Source organism: Lontra canadensis, unplaced genomic scaffold (assembly GCF_010015895.1).
Source record: "Lontra canadensis isolate GAN:19392208 unplaced genomic scaffold, GSC_riverotter_1.0 scaffold191, whole genome shotgun sequence".
In the NCBI taxonomy this organism is placed as follows: Eukaryota; Metazoa; Chordata; class Mammalia; order Carnivora; family Mustelidae; genus Lontra; species Lontra canadensis.
In genome coordinates this window covers 284,053-304,622 of record NW_022631185.1, presented here as the reverse complement: position 1 = coordinate 304,622, position 20,570 = coordinate 284,053, and the positions used below count along the sequence as shown (strand labels likewise).

The 20,570-nt window shown below is 49.6% G+C and overlaps 1 protein-coding gene across 1 annotated transcript in view; it reads right to left on the bottom strand.

Annotated features, from left to right (window-relative positions):
• Nucleotides 1-20,570, bottom strand: part of LOC116861115 (zinc finger protein 264-like) — a 315,410-nt gene that overhangs the window by 59,431 nt on the left and 235,409 nt on the right. The gene's annotated exons all lie outside the window — the stretch shown is intronic.

The following is a 20,570-nucleotide window of genomic DNA, read 5'->3' as shown; positions in this document are numbered from 1 at the left end:
AGAGAGAGAGAGCACAAGCAGGCAGAGTGGCAGGCAGAGACAGAGGGAGAAGCAGGCTCCCTGCTGAGCAAGGAGCCCCTTGTGGGAACCTGAGCTGAAGGCAGTGGTTTAACCAACTAAGCCACCCAGACGTCCCAAAAAATGAAGTTGTTTTAAAAAATATGTATATATTTTAAGATTTTATCTGACAGAGAGTACAAGCATGAAGAGCAGCAGAAGAAGAGGGAGAAGCAGGCTCCCCATGGAACAGGAGCCCGACACGGGGCTCGATCCCAGGACCCCGGGATCATGACCTGAGCCGAAGGCGGATGCTTCACTGACTGAGAACCCCAGGCACTCCTGCTTTTTAAAGGAAACATAGTAGAAACCAAACAGTGTGAATAAGTGTGACTATGCCAGTGGTTCTCAACCAGGGGTGACTTCGCCCACTGCAGGACTGCGGGGCCTGCCTGGAGACGGTTTTGGTTGGCGCCGCATAGGGGAGGGCCACACTACTGGCATCTGGGGGGGTCAAGACAGGCACCCTGCACAGGACACCCCCACCACAAATGGTTCTCTTGGCCCGGGGCCACAGTGCTGAGCGGGGAACCCCTGGGCCAGGGGCTGCTGCTTGCCCAAGCTCTGCGCAAAGCTCTCCTTTTTTTTTTTAAGATTTTATTTATTTATTTCACAGAGAGAGATCACAAGCAGGCAGAGAGGCAGGCAGAGAGAGAGACAGAGGAGGAAGCAGGTTCTCCGCTGAGCAGAGAGCCCGATGCGGGACTCGATCCCAAGACCCTGAGATCATGACCTGAGCCGAAGGCAGAGGCTCAACCCACTGAGCCACCCAGGCGCCCCCTCTCCTTTGTTTAGAAAGCAATCAGCAAGGGGTGTCTCCATGGCTTAGTGGGTTAAAGCCTCTGCCCTTGCTCAGGTCATGATCTCAGGGTCCTGGGATCGAGCCCTACATCCGGCTCTCTTCTTGGCAAGAGAGTCTGCTTCCCACTCTCTCTGCCTGCCTCTCTGTCAAATAAATAAAATCTTAAAAAAAAAAAGCTGAACCATGAAATGATATCATGAGGGTGCAGTGTGCCCCACATTCCGGGAACCCTGGGCGGGGAACGGAAGAGAGCTGAGAAGGTAGGATGGAGGAAGGTGTGACCACTCACACCAAAGCTGACGGCATGGGCACGGGGGCAGGGGCCAGTGGTTAGATGTTTCTAGATAGTGGGGGATGACAGTGGAATCAGCGGGACTCGTGGATGGATGAACGTGGCCTTCGAGGAAAAGGCCGGAGGAAGATGAAATCCTGAATCTCATGAGATGGACGAGGCCAGGGCGTGGACAGGATGGTCCGGAGGTTGCCGTGGCCATTCAGGCCAGATGTGAAGACAGAGAGGACAAGGGTGGTGGGGAAGGAGGAAAGAGCCATTTAGTCGACGGGAAAGGATGCAGAGTGACAGGAGGCGAGAGAGGGACGGGCAGCCCAAGAGTCAAGATAATATTTGAATGCAATACCTTGTTAGTTAAAAAATTATGTAGAAATAACCCACGATGCACCCCACACCGAAATTCTCGCTCGGGATGGGATCTGATGCTACCCTGTGCAGCTCTTTCCCTCTTCTCACCACGATACCAGTCCTATCAGATCCACTTCAGTTAAAACATTGTTTTGTTCACCGTTGATATTTTTTGCATTAATTGCGAAACTTTTAAGTGTTGCATTAAGATGTTGTTTCTCTTGTTACTGAGATGTCTGTGGCCCGCTCAAACCCACACTTTGGTTTTACACCCAAGCTGAGAACCTCCCCTGCTTCACCCCAGTCCCGGCCCTGCTGAATGCGACAGAAACAAGAAACAGTGCAGTGTGAGGGAAGCCGGCCCAGTGGCCCAGACGGAGCCTCAGCGCTCCAGAATCCCACGGAACTTCCATTGAGCTAACGGCCCGGCCGGATACTGGCAGTATATATGTCCATGGGACCAAGGACGGGAATGTCTCTCTTGGACCTGGCTCGGTACAGACCGCAGTGTGGAGACACCCCTTTCCAAAACACGAGAAAAAAGAGTAATACTAACCATCTGTTTGGCAAACTGTTATCACCACATTCTCTTTCTAACCAGTTTTCCCTCTGCAATCTGAGAACTGCTCATTTCACAATGTTCTTTTCGAAGGAAATAGCTTTCTGTCCCGGGGACCCTTCACGGTGTCTTGGAGCCAGTTGGTGTCAGTTAAATGCTGACTGCACAATTTCCACTGATACAGGTGTGGGAGCAGGGGGAGCTTCCATTCGTGTGAGAGCCTCGCTGTGTGCGTGCCTGCATGTGTGGCACGTGCTGCCATTACACACACAGTTACAGACACATGGATGAAGGCCTTGGCGAGGATGAGTATAGGTAGCATGTCTATCCCACGTGTGGAAGGATTCCTGGCCCCATGCCACGTGCTTTAGGAAGCAGTCCAACCCCTTCATTCCAGGACCTCACAGGGAAGGCACCATCCTGACCCCAACCCTATGGATGACTAGCTCGGGGTCAGAGAGGCTCTGGCACCAGCCAGAGGGAGCAGAGCCCAGCTGCAGACCAGGTCCTCGTTAACACTCAGCTCGTCCCTATAATGAACTGTGTTGCTCGAGGGCCCCAAAATATGTGTTCTAGCTCAAGCCCCACTGCTGTCGCAAGATCTGTGGCCACGACCCCGGGACCTCCCAGCTCCACTTCCCTGGGGCTGTGGCCCTTGCGCCCAGCTGGTGCCAGCATTCAATGGAAGATGTGGAAGGTGTGCTCACGTTCTGCTCCGTAACAAATTACCACAGTCCTGCGGCTTAGAACAGCACAAATTTGTTATCTCATGGATTTTCTGGTCAGAAATTCAGGCAGGGGTTAGCTGCACCTTCTGCTTGGGGTCTCAGGCTGAAATAAAGGTGTGGTCTTACCTGAGGCTCAGGGCACGCTTCCAAGCACACACACACGCACACACACACACACACACGCAAGACGGGTTGTTGGCAGAATTCATTTCCTTGCTGTTGGACAGCCGAGACCCTTTTTCTCATGGGGGTGGTCTGCTCTCAGCTCCCTGAGGCTGCCCCTGGTTCCCTGCCACATGCATCCCATAGGCAATTCACAAACAAGCTGTTGTTGCTTCTTCTTCCAGGCCAGAAGTCGTGTGTCTTTCTGGCATCCTCTGCTGTTCCTTTAAAAGCCCACCTGATTAGGTCAGGCCCACTCAGGGGGCTCTCCCTTCTGCTGTGGAACATAACACAATCACAGGAGCAAGACCTCCCAGCCATACCCAGGAGGATTACACAGGGTGTGTACACCGAGAGTGTAAGGCTTGGGGACCATCGTCGGATCCACAGAATGAGAGCGATGTATGGGCCAAGCTAAGCTTTCTTTGGTAGACGGTGGGATCTGCCATGAGTATTTAAGTAAAGGATGCTCCCAGTCCAATCAGCTATTGTTGACATTAATGTTCTAGAAAACCACGCTGAAGATTAGACTAGAAAAGAGGAATATGGTGGCCATGAAACCCCAAAAGGGGCTGTCCCGGGAATCCCGGGTGTGGGAAGTGCCTGCAGCGTCAGGTTTCCCACGATGAGCACTGAGTGAGCGCCAGCTCCGCGTCAGCCTCCATGCTAGCCACCACGCAGTGGCTCAGAGAGAGAGCACAGATCTGGTCCTCACCTCATGGGAATTACCTCTCAGCAAGGGAGACGGATGCTGGGCCATCCACGACGCCCCAACACCTGCTCAAACGCTACTCTGAGTGTTTCTCTCAGGGTGTTTTTTGGTATGAGATTAGTGTTTAAATTTGTGGACTTTGAGTCAATTATGTTGTCCTCCCTAATGTGGGTGGGCCTCACCCAATCCATCAAAGGCATGAACAAAGACTGACCTCCGCAAGCAAGAGGAGATGACCTTTACACTTGAACTGCAGCAAGAGCTCTACATTGGATCTTCAACCTGCTGCCCTGACCTCGCAGGGTGTGGACCTGCCAGACTTTGTAACGATGTGACCATTTTGTACCTCTTGTGAACCTGACCAATACAGATGAGTATCAGGAAAAATGACAGTCCATGGTAAGCGTTACTAGAGGAAAGGTGCCCAGGGCTGTGAGAGCCTACGGCAGAATGGTCTTACTGCCGGGGCGCAGGAAAATTCCTCTCACTGACCTGATATTGTACACGGAAATTCGCCAGGAGCCAGAGAATAAGAACTGGAACAAAAAGAGCATTTGTTTTCTCAGGAGGAGAAGACAATTTCCATGATTCTAATCCTCTGGTTGCCAATTTTTAAGAAAACAGTCCATTTCCAAATTTCCACGTTTGCTATTTTCATTATGTCATTCAATGAGCATGTGTTGCTCATCTCTTGTGTTGGGCGGTATAGCGACAAGGGACTGTGGTACGTTTGCAGACATGACAAATGTTCGGGGGCTGGAGAGAGGACTGGATGAGACAGGGCTGGGGTCGGAAGCCCATCCGCGTACAGACAAGCCACCTGACCCCACGGAGCTTAAATCCCCCTGGCAGGAACGGACAACAAGCAAGTCAACAAACCAAAGGAAATGGGCCTCCGAGGCAATGATGTTGGAGCTGGCGCCTGAATGCTGACAAGGAGAATGTCCTGGGGAAGGACTTTCCTGGCTGAGGGAACAGCAGGTGCAGAGGCCCCGAGGTGGGTACAAGCCAGGCCATCTGGAGCTCCTCGAGAGATCAGATTCCAGAACATGGTCCAGAGCTGTTTCTCAGAACACAGAATGACTGCATGCTCTTAAGATCTGTCTACAGGGGTGAGGGCCTCCCTGCTTCCTTTCCCCAGGGACATGGCCTGGCTTCCTGTTTTCTGGCTCTTCCGGTTATCATAAGCTGTGCCTTCCTGGGGAAGTCACTTAACCTCTCTGTGCTTCAGCTTGCTTACCTACAAAATCAGCGATGGGATAGGAACAAAAACACTCGTGGGTGTTTGACAGGAATGACACAGTCAGAAAATGACACAGTCAGAAAACAGACAGGAGACTTGAACTACCTAATTGTGCATAGACAGATGATGAGATAAAGCAGTTGTGGGTTGCAGATACCACGGAATACGATTCAGACTCCGAAAAGGAGACCCTTGTATTTGAAGCAGATCAGCTTAGCCTGGGGAATAGCTGCTCGGTGAGCACGCCAGGCCCAGAGAGAACCCAGCGCACCGTCCCAGCTGTCGGGGGATCGCAGAAGCCGGGCCCAGACAAGTGGAGAGCGGAGCTGTGGGTGCCGGTGCAAATCCAGCTCCGAATGGCGAGGCTTGGCTGGGTTACAGGGACGTTCCAAGGCGCATGACAGCAAACCAAGTGTATCTGGCCACACTTAACTTTCACACGGTGATGTGCTGTAGCAAAGACGTGCGCACTGGGCCTCGAAACCCAGAAAGAAGCAGAGGGCGTAACTTCTGTTACTCATCACTGTGATGTGGATGAGGTTTTGACATGGTAATACTCAGATTTCTTGAGTTAAATAAAAACCTTAGGTACATTTTTAAAAGAAAGAAAATAGTGAAGAGGTGGTCGGGGTGGGGGAGGGTAGAGGTTGCTGTGCTCATCAAAGCTGGGCCAGAGGGATGGATGCATCTGGAGTGTTCTGCAAGCAGAGCCGAGAGGCTGTGGGGTCAGGCCTGATGGGGAGAGGAACAGAGAGGAGGTCAGGGTGCGAGGCCCTTGCGGGCTCAGGGGTCTCTTTATACCTCAGTAGGTACTGATGGGGGCAGAGTGAGCCATGTTTGTCTGACCCCCCGGGGAATGTTGGTGTAAAAGGAATGAGGTAGGGAAGGGTCAGTTGAGCGGGAGACGGTGCATTTTGGGCCTCCCACTTCCCAGCTGGCCTCCGTGAAATTTTCTTAAGAGTGGTTTCCGAATCTGTGTGTTGAGGCTGAAAGCCGTTGCTCTCACGTAGGTGTTGCTCGAGGATTCAGTGAACTCCACGGAGGGGGACATGTTGACAGGTTTCTTTCTCAGTCTTGACCCTCATCCCCCAGATCCATGCTCTAGACCAGGAAGGAGACGTCCTCCTGGGGCGCCGGCTGGCTCGGTTGGTGGAGCACGCAACTCTTGATCTTGGGGTCGTGAGTTCAAGACCCACATAACTGTCCCCACAGGCCACATTCTGGCTTCCCTGTGTTTTCAGATGAAGCTCTGCTGGGACACAGTCATGCCCATTCCTTACGAATTCTCTGCGGCTGCTTTCGCCCTCCCGGAGGCAGGCCTGGGGAGAGAAAAGGCTTGCCCACCCCTGCTCTAGAGGTAAACCCCATCGCCAATCCCTTTGTGTCTCTGCGGAGCTACTGAACACGTGGACTGGCACCAAAACCGCCCCCTTGCCTTTCCCAGACACAGAGAGTAGCCCACGCTGTGTTCTTTGCTGCTTGGCTTTTCCACTAAACACGGTGTCCCGGGGATCATCCCCTAGCAGCGCACGAGGACGTCGTGTGTATTCTTACCTACGGCCTAGCACGTTCCATGTGTGGACCCCACAGTCTCACGGCCCGGTTTCCCGAGGACTTTCTATCGTGTCCCTGTTGCATCACAGGAGCAGTCAAGTCCCAGTGCAATGAACAGTCTAATCGCACAGATGTGATTTCATCTGAATCTTGCCATGACTTCTGGATGAACTCGTGGGATGTCCTTGCAGATTCAAGGTTGTGTGTGTTTGCAATTTGGGTTAAGTATTGATTAATCGGCTTCTGGGCCAGAGGGGAAATGTGCATGTGAATTTTCTAGATGTTCACCAATTCTGTCTCCTGGGTGTTGTCATGGTGCCAAAACCAGGCACCCATCCTGGGCAGCTTGAACAACAGACATGTGTTCTCTCCCGGTCCTGGAGGCCGGAAGTCTGAGATGCAGGTGTGGGCAGGGCAGCTTTCTCCTGAGGCCTCTCTCTGTGGCTTGCAGACAGCCGTCTCCTCCCTGTGTCCTCAGGCGGTCCTCCCCGTGTGGGCGTCCGTGTCCCGATCTCCTCTTATGAGGACACCAGTCATATTGGATTAGGCCTGCTGACCTCACTTTATCCTTCATGACCTCTTAAAAGGCTCTGTCTGCAAGTACACTCACATTCTGAGGGGCTGGGGCTGGGGGGTTCAATACGTGAGTTTGGGGGAGATACGCTTCAACCTGTAACAGTGATTTTCTGTGGTTTATGAATTAAAGGAATGTAGAAGATGGAAATATCTCTGCTTCCAGGGAGCGCTAGAGTAGATGGAGAATGTCAGCTAATAGAGTAAGAAAGTAATTCGGCTCATAATAGTGAAAAAATTCCTCTCTACCTTTAGATAGACAGAGAGATGGATGGATGGATGGATGGATGGATGGATGGATGGATGGACATATACACAAAGAAGAAAGGAGGGCAGGGAGGGAGGAAGGAAGGAGGCTAAGAGATCCCCATTCTGTCTGGAGGGGACGTGTGAGTTTCGCACTAAGAGATCTTCCTCACTGGACTGAACGAAGCCCCAGGGATCTGCACTTTTATTCAGCCCTCCCCCCACATCAAGTGATTCTCCTGCTATGTGTTTCTACCTGTCACCATAGAAAATCCCAGAAAAGGGCCACATGCTTTGCAAACATCGTCGGGTGCTTGCAGCAGCCCGACGAGCTAGGAAAGATGGTTCCCCTAATCTGAGATGCCGCAGTGAAGGACGTCAGAGGCCACATGCAAATGCACCTGCATCGGCCCTGCAGCCTCCGTCCCCACCCTGAACCCCTCCGTGCCCGGTCTGACCAGAAGCCTGGAACCTTCAGCGGCAGCCAGGGCTCTCTCCGCCCCTTCCCCAGCCCCTCCCTTCTCCCCGGGCTGCTGTTCCCATGGCAACTACTGAACTGGCCGCCCCTCCCCCACCCCTCAACAGGGCTGTTAGACCAGTAGACCCGCGTGTGTTACCTCCTCATTTCGATAACAGTTCCCACAGTTGTATCGTATACACAGGTCTGTTTCCACATCCATAAATACCATCCACAACACCCCTGAGGCAGTGACCCCTTTCTCTACTCATGGGTATTCGGGCTCGCACAAGTGTCTACGGCTGCTGACACCAAGTGCCACGAGCTTGGGGCTTACAGGCCACACTTACCACCTTACAGCCCCGCAAGTCCCAAGTCCAGAGTGGGTGGGTCTCGTGACCAAAATCCACAAACGACAGGGCGGCGCTCCTTCTGTCCCTGGCCGTGTCTGGCTTCCAGAGGCGCCTGCATGCCTTGGCTGTGGCCCCATGTCCCTCCAGCCTCGGCCTCCCGAGTCACATCTCCTCTTCCCTCCATCCAGAGTTCTTCCCAATTCCTGTTTCGCTGGTGACACAGTGAACACCTCCGTGCACATGTCCACAAGCACCTGTTATTTCCTGAGGAAAAAGTGCAGGGTCATGTGGCTCGCAATGGCAGCCCCCGTGGACCCTCCACGGAACTCTGTGAGCACCCATTTTCCCCGATCCTCCGGGTCTTACTTGGTTTGGGCGGCTGTAACCAAAGAGCACAGGAGGGGCAGCTGAGACATCAGACATTTGTTCCTCTGGTTTTGGAGGCTGGAAATCCAAGATGGAGGACTTGTCTCCCTGGTTTGCCCATGGCTGCCTCTCTCCGGGTCCTCGCAAGGTGGAGAGAGAGAGGAAAACTGGCTCTCTGTTGAATCTACTTATGAGGGATCCCATCACCGGGATCCCATCCTAACAAGGTCATCTAAACCTAATTTCCTTCCACAGATCCCACCTCCAAAAATCATCACTTTGGGGTTTAGAGTCTCAACATATGAATTTGGGGGGGCAACGTTCTTACTATGACCACTGTTCATTGGGATTCCAGTGTGTTCGAATGTCTCTTACGATTCACCTGTGATTGCCATAGGGTTTTTTTTTTCTCTTGAGATATTTACCTTATTGATTTTTTAAGAGTTCTTTATATATTAAGGCAATCAATTGTTTCTTGTATGGCATATAGTGGATATCTTGTGTGTGTTGATTAAGTTGCTCCTTGGTTATTTTTTCCAAGAATTAAAACTTTGTTTTTGTGTGGTTTATTATTTTAACCATAGTGTCTGCCTTTAAGTCATTTGGGAGCACTTTTGGTGTAAGCTGAACTCTGGAAGCCAACTGGACTTTATGTCGTAGCTAAAAATTTCTGGATATGCTTGCTTGTGTCATTTCTGGTGTTTGGACAAGGTGGCGATTTGCACGCTAACAGGAGAGAAGGGGTGGAATCAAACCTACCTCCCACGTCTACCTACTCACTTTTCCTTATGCTTCCCTCCTGCCCACTCGTCCCCACGAACAACCTTTCATGTTTACCATTCCAGAGCTATTGAGAGAGTGTGTGTGTGTTTCTAACCACACTTCTTCATATTTTCTACAGCAAATAATAGCATCATCATATCTACTATTTAAGACCTGGCGTTTACAATTTAATGTTGGGGATCATTCTTCAGCTCTCTGTGGTGCTAGTTTCTATGGCAACCACCTGAGCCTGCCTCTGTCACCCACAGCTGTGAGAGCTCTCGGAGCTGGTGATGTGGGTGCTAGGGAAGGGGACCCTCAAAGTGGCCTAATAGGGGTCCAGAGGAGAGGCACGGACTTGGGACTTTAATCACTGGCTCAGTCCTGTGTTTCATGAGTGTCAGATCCCGTTTCTGGACAAGAGCTTTACAGAGGGCAAACCCTGAGTGAGTCTGGCCTCCACGGGCTCGAGGGGCAGGGAGGGTGGTCAGAGATGCCCAGCAGCTGTATGGATGTGGGAGGCATGATGACCGTCTCCTCCTCTTCACTGATTAACCCCTTCATCCCTTCTGTCATTATACAAATGCTGACCGACGTCTTCCTATGGGCTCTGCACCCTGTGTGTCCCAGGAACCAACTGGGAGTGGCCCCTTATTCCCAATAGCCATACGGTGGGAGCAACCCGGTGCCCATCGGCGGATGCCCGGATAAACAAGCCACGTGTATCCACACAGTGGAATGTGACCGACCTTACAAAGGAAGGGAATCTGGACACGAGATTTGACATGGGTGCACGTTGGGGACATTATGCCAAGTGAAGTAAGCCAGTCATGAAAGGACAAATACTATGTGATCCTACTTCTGTGAGGTCCTAGAGTTCTCAAATGCATAGAGACAGAAAGTAGACGCTGGTGCCAGGGGCTTAGGGCAGGGTGGGGCATGGGTGGGGAGATGGTATTTGATGGGGACAGAGCTCCAGGTGGAAAAGATGCAGAGAGCTCCAGATGGATGGTGGGGCGGGATTGGCTGCCCAACAATATGGAAGTCCTTAATGCCCGGAACGTATACTTGAAACGGACGAGAGAGTAAATTTTATGTTATGTGTGTTTTCCCACAATTCAAATTTTAAAAAGATAGAAAGAGATACTTGACTCCCCACAACAGATTGGAAAACAAACCAGTTTCACTTTGCCATGAACGGAAGGGAAGAGAGAGATGTGGAGAAGTAGGGGGAAAAAAAAAAAAGAAAAGGAAAGAAAGATTACCAAAATTTTAACAATTAAGATTACGCTTTAAAAACAACAACAACAACAACAACACAACAACAACAATAACAACAAAACAATGGTTTACCCAGGCAGTGAAACTATCGAGAACAGCAAAGAAATTATTATTATGAAAAGCAAGATGGTGGTTAGCTCTGGAGGGGAGTGGGTTTCTGGGAAGCCAGCTCTCCTTCATCGGCCTGGAAAATAGCTCCAATCACATGTTGACCTGAACAAATGAGATAGATGCACCTTTTTTTCTGTGTTGTGTATCTCACCAGGAAAAATGATGTGGACATTTCAAAAAATCAGTGAGTGAGCCCTTGCTGTAAGAAAAGACAATCCCGTAATACCCAAAGAAAAAAGGTGAATATTTGCCTTGTTGGAAAGATGTGGAGAGCTTCTGTTTTGCAGCAACTTAAGAGATCGTGCCCTGCAGAGAATCACGACTCCCTAACGATGAGTCATTTTCCAAATTGTCTGAGTAATGTGAACACGGGGAGATCAGCTCAGGTTGGAAATCTGCAAGTGAAAATGGCTCTTAGCAGGTCCACAGAGATGTCTTTTTGTGCCGGATTCTGAGACATGACATTTATCACGTAAATGTCAGCCCCTTAGACAGGAAGGCAAAGCAGAACAATTACTGGCAAGGGGAATGCGTGCCTCCTTGGAAACCCAAGAAGAGGTTGATGGGAACAGTGCACGAAGTTGAAAACATCTGCTTCATCAAATATTATAGATTCTTCTCGATACACCGAATAGGCTTTCATTTATTTTCTATGTTATTTTTAAAGATATCTACTTGAAAGAAGAGAAAGAGTGTGTGTGAACAGGGGGAGGGGCAGAGGGACACACAGAGAGAGAGAGAGAGAGAATCCTGGACCAGAGGCCCTCCCCACCGAGTGCCAAGCCCAACACGGGGCTCTATCCCAGGACCCCGAGATCATGACCTGAGCTGAAATCAAGAGTTGTCTGCTTAACCAACTGAGCCACCCAGACACCCTGGCTTTCATTTATTTTAAGAAACAGTACAGGGCGCCTGGGTGACTCAGTTGGATAAGCATCTGCCTTCGGCTCAGGTCACAATCCCAGGGTCCTGGGATCGAGCCCCACATCAGGCTCCTTGCTCAGTGGGGAGCCTGCTTCTCCCTCTGCCCCTCTGTCTGCTTGTGCTCACACACACTCTCTCTCTCTAATAAATAAATAAAATATTTTCTATGAAGTAAATAAATAAATCCTACATACATACTAGTCCAGAATCAGGGTAATGATTTTAGCTCTAAAATGTTATAAGCCTGAGCAGACCTCAGATTACCTTGCAAGGGAGACAAAGAGCTTCAGGGAGAGTTCAGAGATGGACTGGATATGCAAAGTAGAGTCTGACACTTCCAGGCGTTCCTGAGGTGACTCTGGTGGGTGCCCACACTGTCCAGGTATGTCCAGGGTAAGCTGCTGTGCGAGCATCTCCCTGCCCAGCTGTGCCTGGACCTAAGTGTTCACCAGCAACTTTACTCCCATCAGCAGAATTTGTGGCAGCATGAGATTAGACACACCCTAAATGTCTAGGCAGAGGGAATAAAGCAGATTGTGGTGGGGCCAGCAGTGGAATACTATATAGTCATGAAAAGGAGCGAGGCAAATTCCTACACGCTGCTATGGACCCAGCACTAAGACGTACCATTGTGTGCGGAAAAGAAATGAAACACAAAACCTAACCCACATAACATCACGTTTTGTGTTAAGAACAGAACAAACAGAAAACGTTTCTTTGGCATACACAGGATCTCTGTAAGGATCCACCAAGAATCTAGTACCCGGTGGCTTCGAAAAAGGGGACTCAGTAGTTGGGGATCGAGGACGGAAGGAAACTGCGGTAATTTCCCTTTTACATCAGTCAAGTTTCCTATCACGTGAATGTAGCAACTATTCACAAATTAAGTTGTTGTTTTTTTTAAAGAGTGAAACAATGCAAAATCCATTGGCTCTTTCTGTCCAGGGGGTGTGGGCACTAAACGGTGCCTAGCGTAGAGTTGGAGACGGATCAGTAGCTCACCAGTGAATGGTGGTTCTCTTCCCCCCAAGGAGGGCAATTATATCCCCCAGAGCCAGGAGCTGTGGGATAATTCTCCATGGGCCAGAATGGATAGTTCTGACTTACCATTGGAACCCCTCTGGATTTGGGGGTGACTTTTCCCCACCACGGACGGGTGCTTAAGGGGTTTCTGATGGTTTGCAATCGCAATCTTCCAATGAATTACTCTGTGCCAACATGTTCTCCTGCTGTTGGAGCTGTCCCTTTAGGGTAGATTTCCAGAAGTGGTTCAGCTGAAAGGAAAGCGGGGGTGTGGTTTTGTCCTGAAGGATTGTCCACTCTGCAGTCCCACCAGATGAGAGAAGATGTTTCTCCATCACCTCATCAACACACGTATGTGCTCATGCGTTTCGTTGTCCGTGTATTTATGTTCTGTCCATATGTTCTAAAGATTTCTTAGTCTGACAGGTGAGAACTGGTATCTCAGTATCGCTTCAGCCTGTGTTAGTCTCATTGTGAGTGTGAACATTTTACATTCATTTTTATAATATTTTTATTTTATGTGTTATCTTCATTTTCATCTTTGGTTTTATTTACTTTTATATGATTTTCATTTATTTTTTGAAGAATTATCTGTTCATGTCTTTTCCCCATTGTTCTTTTGGGTTGCTGGTCTTCTGTCTCATAATCGTTAAGAAGTCTGTACGTGGGAAATTAACCCTTGTGCCTATTTTATCCCAGTGTGAACAGTGTTATTTTAAAAAGCAATTTAATAAAATAAATTAAAAATAGAAATAAATAAAAGGTGACTTTAAGGGCACTTGACTGGCTCAGTCTGTGGAGCATGAAACTCTTGGGGTCATGAGTTCAAGCTCCACCTTGGGGATAGAGATTACTCTAAAATCTTAAAAAAAACCATTAAAAATAAATAAAAGGTCATTTCATATCCTTATTTTTATTTTTTTATTTTTTTAAGATTTTATTTATTTATTTGACAGACAGAGATCACAAGTAGGCAGAGAAGCAGGCTGAGCAGGGAGCCCGATGTGGGGCTCGATCCCAGGACCCTGAGATCATGACCTGAGCCGAAGGCAGAGGCTTAACCTGCTGAGCCACCCAGGTGCCCCATATCCTTATTTTATTTTATTTTTTAAAATTTATTTATTTATTTGACAGAGATCACAAGTAGGCAGAGAGAGAGGGGGAAGCAGGCTCCCTGCTGAGCAGAGAGCCCGATGCGGGGCTCAATCCCAGGACCCTGAGATCATGACCTGAGCCAAAGGCAGAGGCCTAACCCACTGAGCCACCCAGGCGCCCCCCCCCATATCCTTATTTTAAAAGGAACTCCAGCTGGGAAGGCCTAGCTGGGTTCTCTCTGCTGGGTCCCCAGTCCTTCCCTCCCCATTCCAGCTGCCCTCTCTGTAGGGACAGCCTGATCACCCACTGTCCCCACTGCAGGCTAGGGCCTCAGAGGAAGAGGAATGCCACAGCAGCCAGCTCGGGGGCTTGTGTCCCCAGCAGAACGTATAGTTATTACTTATTAAGACAGGACTCGAACACAGTATTTACAAGAGAGCAAAGAAATGGCTGTGTGGACCTTTTCAGACTCCCAAATACACCAGCTTTGGGATGAGCAGCTTCTTTAAGTGTAATAATAATATTCTGTCTCTTCACATATTCATTTATTCATGCAAAAAAATATTTAGAGAGAATACTTAATATGGACCAGGTACTGTTGGAGACACCAGGATTAAAACACTGAGCATTTCTTTTAAAAATGTTATTATTATTATTATTATTATTTTACATAATCTCTGCACCCAGTGTGGGACTCGAACTCAACCCCCAGATCAGGAGTCTCCTGCTCCACCGACCGGGCCAGCCAGGTGCCCCCTGCATTTCTTGTGATTTATTAATCAGGAAACCACAGACACCTGCATTTCAAGAACATGCCTTTTTTGTTTGTTTGGTTGTATCTGAACGCCCGCTTGGTCACTGGATCATAAGATCGACAAGATTCCTGACCTCAGATTAAATTCTTGTGTGTGTGTTTGAGCAGGAAAATAAAAATGACACTTTCCAAAAATAATAAATGATGGGGGAAGTAAAACAAAGTAATATGAGGACAAAGACCAGAGTGGAGGGACTATGCTAGCCAGGGTGGGTTTGGAATGACCTTTCGAGGGAGTGACATTAGAGGTGAGACCTTTATGACATATATCAGTAAATTTTTTTCCTGAGTAGTATTTTTTATTGTATGGATGTTTCAAAATTTGTTCCTCACTCCTCTTGTTGACAGACAGACATTCCAGTTGTTTCCAGTGTGGGGCTATCGTGAATAAGGCTGTTACAAACGATTTTGTATAACTCTCTCAGCGGAGGTAGGTCTCCAAACCATTGAGGTAAATACATATAAGTAAAGTGGCTAAATGTTAGGTGTAGAGATCATATTCTGAGAAACCTTCAGACTTTTTTTCCAAAATGCTTGACCTGTTTTACACTCTTCTCCGTGCTGTGTGAGAGTTCCCATTGCTCGAAGACCTTGCCAACATTTGGTGTTTCCAGGGTTTTCCATTTCAATTTCAAATATCTCATTTTGGGTTCAATTTGTATTTCACGCCAACAACTGAGTTGTGTGTTTTTTGAAGCACTCACTCATGGTCCATTCACACATCTTTTTTTTTTTTTAATTAATTCTTTAAAGATTTTATTTTAAAGTGACCTCTACACCCAACGTGGGGCTAGAACCCATGACCCCGAGATCAAGAGTTGCACACTCCGCCGACAAAGTCAACCAGATGTCCTCACATCTTCTTTATTAAATTCATGTTCCTTGTGTTTTTATTGAGTTGTAGGCATTCTTTCCGTGTCCTTTGCAGATTTACGTATTACATACGTGTACAGCTTGCATATTAATGCAGAGATGTTTACTTTCATGGGGTCCAACCTATTAAATTTTTTTATGGTTAGCTCTTTTGTCTCCTAAGAAACTTTCACCTTTTCCATTGTTATGAGAATACTCTTCTAACATGCCTTCCAGAAGTGCTTTCATGCTGAGGTCTAATATCCATCTTGAATTAAGTTATGTGTGTGTTCTAGCACCATTTCCTGGGAAGACTGTCCATTCCTGTTGAATTGTCTTAGAGCTTTGGTCAAAAATCGATTGACCATATACATGTGGATGTATTTCTGGACTCTATTCTGTTCCATTGATTTATATGTTTCTCAGGATGCAGAGACCATACCATTTTATTGCTGTTACTGTAGGTTTGTATCATGTCTTGAGAGCTGATAGTAAACCCCCCACCTTTGGTCTTTTGTTTTGTTTCGAAGATTTTGGGGGGGGTGATAATTTTCGGTCCCTCATCATTCCATACACACTTTAGGATCAATGTATCCATTCCCACAAAAAATGGCACCAGGATTGTAAAAATGACTTCAGGAGAATGGCTGTCCTAACATTATCACATCTAAGAAAGCCTTAGGTCTCTGTTTATTTAGGTCTCATATCATTTCTCTCAGCAGCATTTTGTGTTTTGGTTTTTTTTTAAGAGTAGAGGTCACTCCTATCTTTTGCTAGATTTGCAGTAGTTGCATATTTTTCAGATGTTAACGTAAGTGGTATTTTTAAAATTTCACTTTCCAATTGTTTTTGCATGACCCCTGTCTGGATGTTGTTTACATTTTTTTCCATGACGTAAAACTAAATAATTTTATCATATTTGTTAATCTTTTTTTTCTTTCCTGACCCTTACTTGGAAAGGACTGAGCACATCACATAAATGTTAACCTCTGGCCCAGTTTATAAAACAGAAAACATTAATTGTCTGTAGTTACGCTTGCTCTCGGTAATTCATTTTGAAGGAAGGACAAAAGCACTGAACCGACAGGACGAAAAGAAATCGCTCTCCCACCTCCCACTCTGCCTCTCCAGTCCAGTTCCCATAACACCAATTCCTTGTCTCATCCTAGAGCTTAGTTTTACAAATAGGACCGTGCGTGGTTGTTCTGTATAAGTACACTCTCATAGTCGCACATGATACGAAATGGCAGTCTTTGCAATGTGGCACCATGTCCTCCTCCTGCGACAATTCCCGTTGGGCTCTGCTCCCTCTCTGTATGTTAAGAGCAATCTTCACCAGCTCTGGACTTCAGCAGAATCTTCCATAGTGTGAAGACACTAACATTGCCGTAAGCCGTTCCCCACCCACGGACAGTGGAGGTGTGTCCACTGTTTCCTGGTTCCAGAAAATCCAGAGAAAATCACTTCATCGGGCACATATTCGGGACACATTCTAGAAACAGTATTGTTGAACCAAAGGACATGCCCCCTATTTTCATTCACAGTGTGTACGTCAAGGAGCATCAGGAAGGATCAGTGTGGTCTGGGTCCTGGAAATGCAGAGGCGAACTGGACAGGCAAGGATCTCGGTGCTCGGGGGCCGACACTGTCACCGGGACAAACCAGGGCACAAATGCCAGTGAACACGCCACACACATTCAGATGGTTGCAGCAAAAGTCAGGAAGTGAGGCCAAGGGAAAGAGAGCCACGGACAGGAAGGGGAGGAGGCTACCGGAGTGGACTTCGGCCTCCATGGCCTCACCCCTCCCAGAAGTCAGCCCGGTGCCCCCGCAGCAGTGGTGTGATCTCGGAGCAATGCTGAAAACCCATTCTGTCACAATGAAGGATTCCCCCTTTCCTCCTTCACTTCACTCATGCACAAATTGGCGGTGTTTGACTTAAAAAAATGCATAATGTACTCGCTTAAGGCAGCTTTATGATGATGAAAATCTAGGGGGAAAGAGCAGAAGGGACCAAGCTGGCTGTCTCCAGGCATGTGCCACTTAGGTGGGAGGGAAGCAAAAGCCTCGTCAGCAGCGTTCAGAAGGTCTGGACCTGTGAGATGGGGGGTTGAAGGCAGGAAGGAAGGTGGACCTGGTCCCCTGGAGGAGAAACGGGGCTCCCTGAACGTAAGCCAGGCAGACGCCTGGGAGGCTGCCCCCTGGCAACCTTAGAGCCCAGCCCTGCGCCAATGAGGCCCGAGGGAAGCTCAGGACACTGGGTCAGGGTGGGGGAGAGGAGTTATTTTAACAGAAAAACCTCTTGCTTTTGTTAAGAGGTTGCTGACGTGAGATTTCTATTTGAGACCCATCCTGCGAGTGTGTTCGTCACCTAAGAGGAGCGACTGCACCAGAGGCAAGAGTAAATTGTCCCGTTTCTGCGTGATCGAGTGACACATCGATGTGAGCTAGACCTGTGGCTGAGGGCAGAGTCAGAGGAGGGAGAGGAGGGGGTGCACGGGGTATCCACATGGGGAGACGTGACGGGGGACCACAGAAGTCGCTTGCAGACAGAGGGTGCACCTGAGACCACCCAGGGTTGCCGTGGAGACGGCATGTGCTGATGGATTTCAGGGAGACACAGAGGATGGAGGTTGCAAAGGTTCCAAATCAGGCCAGGCTTTTTGGTCTGCAATTTCTTCCCAAGTACAACATCGTCCCCAGCCCAGCATGTGCACAAGGGACTGTGGCCCAGGCGGGGGGCACACAACGCTCCCCAAATTAACGATTGATGCGTGATGGGCGTCCGGGCTGTACAAGCTCATGCATTGTTACTCGACGTGCCGGATAACACGGTGGGTTCTCAGGGGCAACATGGTCACCTCTGCACGCATGAAGTGTCTCTCTCCACGTGGCAAAAAAGAAAAAAGAAAACCAAAGGCGTCCAAATCCATTGAGATCGTTCTGCTGATTGTTTCCATGGGTACCGCTGGCTGTAATCATTCCCAGGTTTCTCAGAGGCTGAAAAACCGGCCCTTGCATTTGGAATGCAATGGCCAGCATCCTGGGTGCTAATGGTAATGTCCCACACGTAGTCATCCACGAATGCTCCTTGCTATGAGTTCCTTAAAAATAGTCCCTACTTAAAGGAAAAATATTGTGTGTATTTACACACACACAGGAATAATATCATCCATTTGTTTCCTTTTTTTCACAGCGATGCAGCATGAGTCAAGAAGGTAAAGCAAAGGAAGCTTCCCGATATGTTCCTAACTCCCCGCTTCTTGCAAAATGTTGCTCCCCCACTCTCCCCCACAGAGGAAATTCCACAGCCCTCACTGCCCATTGGACCCACTCCTCCTCTTTGCTATGCGAACATTGGGAACCCACTGGGGGTTTGTGCTGGGTGATCACAGGGTCTGACGGCTCCCCGAGAATAACTCAGTGTCGACCTTGATGCTGGCAGCTCCGCCCTCCCCTCACTGCCCCCCACCCCCGCCCACACCTTCAAAGCATATGTGGTCAGATGCATTCAGCTATTATTTTTCCGACGGATGGTTTTGGAATCATGTTTCACAAGGCCTCTTGCATCCTTTGCAAAATAGAAAGCCACCCACCCATTTTTCAGCAGTACAGGAGTTTTCCAGCCCTGTGTCATACTCTCCACAAACTTGGCTTCAAACCACCACCGTTTCTCTGGGTCAGGGATGCAGGCACGGCTGAGCTGGGTCCCCCGCTCTGGGCCTTATGAGGCTGCAGTCAAGGTGGCCATAGGGCGGCGTGGAGGCCTCGGAGCCTCCCTGGAGGCTGGGGAAGAAGGAGCCAGATCCGATGCCAAACACGCCAGGCTTGTTAGTAGACTTTGTTGCCTGTGGCCGTGGAGCCCGGGACCCGGCCTCCGCTGGAGGCCCTGCTCCCCGCCCCGCCAGTGGCCACCTGCCTTTGCTTGCAGCCTGTGCTCTCCCCACGTGGACACTTTATAAACCCGCAGGGACCCCTCAAGGGAGTCTGCGGGCAAAAGCGCGTCTTAAGTAACATTACGTGATCACAGGAGTGAGGGCTCGTTGCCTTTACCATGCTCGGGTTTACTGTTTTCAGGTTGTGGCAGGGGAGGTGAACACCAGGAGGTAGGGGTTTGGGGGCTCCTCACTCACAGAGCCCTTCTGCACCCTGACCCTGCCCTCCCACATACCTCACAGGAGGGCTCAGTCCAGCCCTGAACGGGGGAGGGGGGCGCAGACGGAGGGAACATTCTGACGGGCGCCCCAGAAGATGCACTTGAAATCCCAGACTTGGCCCATTTGCCGAACAAAGTCTCAGCTCGACAACCCCGGTAGAATTTTCCCAGGGTTGCGCGCTTGGGCCCCCAAAGACACCCAGGAAACGTATGCATATCTGCAGACCTCAGGCAAAGAGGACCTTCTCGGGAACAGCGCGGCATGGCCAGCAGGGTTGGGCTGTCCGCCCTCAAACCCGCCAAACAGCAACTTGCAGCTGTCGGTGCGCAGATTAGGTCCCCCGAGGCTGCCAATAGCCAGCTCTCCCTGAATTTCCTGGGGCCGGCTGTCTTTTCTCCTCAGGGCCTGACATAACGGATTCCTGTCCTACGTGCCTGGGAGGGGGTTCAGCACGCAGCTGGCCCTGAGCACGGTTCATGTTCCCTGCCGTGAGGCAGACCCACTCTCAGATATGCTTATTGCAGGAAATCCCACACAAGCATGGGTTTTCTCAACCTCGGTGCTGCGGACATGTCAAACCTGACCATCCTCTGTTGGGGAGGCCCCCTGGTGCTCTGCAGCGTCCCTGATCCCCTGCACACTAACCCCCACCAGATGTCAGGAGCCTGTTCTCCCTTCCCCAGTTGTGACAACAGAAAACATTCCCAGACATTGCCAAGTGTCCCCTGGTGAGGGAGACATCACCCTAGGCTGGGAAGTAAGGTCACAGTGCACAAAGTAGGTAATGCTGCGAATTTCCCCCCTGTCCCTTCCTAATCTCACCCAGGTGCCTCGCCAGGACCCCAGGCCCAGGGTCAGCATGTGCAGCTGAGCTCAGGAGGGCAGGAGGCAGTCACTGACGACCCTCGTGAAGCTGTTCCCACCACAGGGAACAGCAGGTGCAAAGCAGATCAAGTCCAGTGAAGGCCAGGGGCCTCTGGAGCAGAGGCTGGGAGGAAGGCGGCGGGCAGGTGGCTGAAAACCAGGCACCAGGGCCTCCCAGGGTCTCCCTGGGCTGGGGGTTTAGTGCTCTGAGGTCACCGTCATGAAAGTCTTTGTC